Source organism: Salvelinus sp. IW2-2015, unplaced genomic scaffold, assembly GCF_002910315.2.
Source record: "Salvelinus sp. IW2-2015 unplaced genomic scaffold, ASM291031v2 Un_scaffold2425, whole genome shotgun sequence".
Taxonomy (NCBI): domain Eukaryota; kingdom Metazoa; phylum Chordata; class Actinopteri; order Salmoniformes; family Salmonidae; genus Salvelinus; species Salvelinus sp. IW2-2015.
This window is the reverse complement of record NW_019943746.1, coordinates 73,736-76,745: the sequence shown is the minus strand read 5'-3', so window position 1 is coordinate 76,745 and position 3,010 is coordinate 73,736. Positions and strand designations below refer to the sequence as shown.

Sequence of the window (3,010 nt, the reverse complement as noted above, 5' to 3'; positions counted from 1 at the left end):
GTAACTTTTTCCACCTTGGCTTACTGTTAGTTGGGTTCTGACTGGTCTCTGGTCTCGCTGACCATAACCGTGCTGGTTGGCTACGCTGGTTAGGCTAATAATAATAATAACTAGTTGGTCAAATGGCTAACGTTACCTGGCTGGCTAAGATAACTGCATATAACTAATGTTAGCTGGCTGGCGTAGATAACTGCATATAGCTAACGTTAGCTGGCTGGCTAAGATAACTGTATATAGCTAATGTTAGCTGGCTGGCGTCGATAACTGCAAATAGCTAATGTTAGCTGGCTGGTGTAGATAACGTTAGCTATATGCAGTTATCTGGCTGGCTAAGATAACTGCATATAGCTAATGTTAGCTGGCTGGCTAAGATAACTGCATATAGCTTATGTTAGCTGGCTGGCTAAGATAACTGCATATAGCTAATGTTAGCTGGCTGGCTAAGATAACTGCATATAGCTAATGTTAGCTGGCTGGCTAAGATAACTGCATATAGCTAACATTCTTTGATATTTGGTTAGATGGCATTATATATTTCCCAAACGTTGGTTTACTTTAATCACTCAAATCATGAGTTCAAACGATTGGTTTAATTTGAAGTTCTACATTTAAAGTTATTTCTGTTGTAGTTTACATCATAGGGAATAGGCTGGTCCTCCATATTACTTCACACCTGACTTTGGCATTCTTCTGAATTCTGATTGGTTAAATGACTCCAAAAATAGAACAGTGAGGTTAACTTTGCATTGGGACTTTAAAAATATTTTATTTTATAAACAATACAAAACATACACATACAAACAACATCATACAAACATTAACTACATCACACCTGCCCAGACCCACTAGAACACACCTCCTTCTCCAGCTCCTGCATCACTGTCCGCCACATGGCCTCAAACTGCACCATTTTATTTTCTCACTGTCGCCCAGCACTTTACATTTTTAGATAATAACGCATTTGACCTTTCTATTGCGTTAACAATGGAGGATTGGTTGATTTCCAGTTTTTAAGTATAGTATTTAAGATGATTGACGAGAACAGTATAGTCCAACCATCCGGTAACTTGTTTCATGCGCATAAAAGGTGAGGGTGAATTTCAGATGTTCACTGCTTGTATTGATGAAGGWGTGGAATCGATGAAGTTCCTCTGCTGTCCCCTGGAATAGAAGGAACACTTCATCAATGAAGCCTTTTACAGAGCCTGATGAGGTGCTAGAATGGATTGTTAGGAATGACAATCACATTCTTTTCTAACAACCCCACAAACAGATTGGCATAATTAGATGCTATTATTTAAAATACAATGACCATAATGCACTGCATGTCTACTTGTCTTGTCTGTGTTTCTTTTACACCTGCTATGTAAAAGAGACAGAAGAATGCACAATGGTCAATGCTATCCGGGATTCTTGGGACATCCCTACCCTAAACCCTAACCTCTACCTTAACCATTTTAAATGTCAACTTCAATGGGCTAGGGAAATCCCAAGGTTGTATCTCTACCTGAAAATACATGATCTAAGTGATTGATAGTTGGTATTCAGCAGTCATAAAGCCTTATTTACTTTAATGAACTACTAAAATAGTGATTTTGTCAGACAGCATAGACAGCAGCTCTACACTTTATTGACTGACTGATCCATTCATCCTTCCATCCCTCCTCAGCCTTCCTCTCCTCTGAAGACCCAGTGAGGGTGGAGCTCAGTCAGAGAGCTGTTGAGGGACTGGTTAGGAAGCACACTTCTACAGCCAGAGAGGTGAGAGGTCACACATGGTTTAGATGGTAAATATTTTTGTCCCCTTAGCGGTTCATCACGTCAGCTAAAGGGAATATGTTCCATCATCTATGTTTATTTACATTAGTGCAAATTGTCCACTGATATTGGTGTAATTTCTCACCCCTTTTGGCTGTATGAAAGTTAATTTCCCCTCAGACACACATATGACTGGAGTGATCAGATGACAGATGTCACATTTAGGTGCCAGGTGTAACTGAGGCCATAGATGCTCCATATCCATTACTTGTTTTATATAATATGACTAAATGTGTTCCTTTCTGTGTTGCAGGGGCAGTCAAGAAATGGAACGGCAAGGCCACAGAACATGACATAAGCAGAGCTGTGGGAGACCACCTCAAGCCCCTGGTATAGCCGGGGGTGGTGTTTACCACTCCACCAGCAGAGCTGTGGGAGACCACCTCAAGCCCCTGGTAGAGCCGGGGGTGGTGTTTACCACTCCACCAGCAGAGCTGTGGGAGACCACCTCAAGCCCCTGGTAGAGCCGGGGGTGGTGTTCACCACTCCTTCAGCAGGCTGGAAAAGTGGGATTTATCCATTTGTTTATTTCAGTTCTCAGTAGTTGTCCTTCGATGTATTGTTGATTTCAAAGACTCATTTTTCAACAACTGTTGGTTGTTGATATAAACTTACATACCACTATTTTGACATAGTGGGAGATTTAACTGAATTTATAACTGTTTTCATATTAAGATGGACCAAGACTTGTGTTGTTTTGCACTATTTTTCATTGGTTTAGCAGAGTCTGATTGTGTCAGTCTGGGTTATGTTGTTTTGGCAATATGTTTCAAATAATCTCAGCTTTATTTAACAGCACTTTCAGACATGCAAAATGGTTCACGGAAAAATTATGAAATAAACAGAAATATTTAGTACAAACCATAGAGGATAAAAAAAAACAATCAGATTAAGATTAATGAGCATCTAGGAAATGCCATTGATTAAATGTTAAAAAATCAACCCAATATTAGGTTGTTTTTTGGGAGGGTCTGAAAGACACTTATGGGGTGTCTGAAAGTTGGCTAGTAACGATAACTGGACTAATAGAGACGCACAGCGAGACACTAAATCTGCCCAAGAAGAGGCAACAAAGAAACCCACATAAATTACCAGACAGGAAAGCAAACAAAAAGCTGGAGCAACTAAGTGTTGACTCTCATCCTAATCTATAGACAATGGAGATGGGCACGACACTCTTAAATAGATGGAT

The 3,010-nt window shown here is 40.0% G+C and overlaps 1 long non-coding RNA gene across 1 annotated transcript in view; it reads left to right on the top strand.

The window, feature by feature from the left end:
* Positions 1-3,010, top strand: part of LOC139025252 (uncharacterized) — a 60,523-nt gene that overhangs the window by 34,816 nt on the left and 22,697 nt on the right. The window lies entirely within an intron of this gene.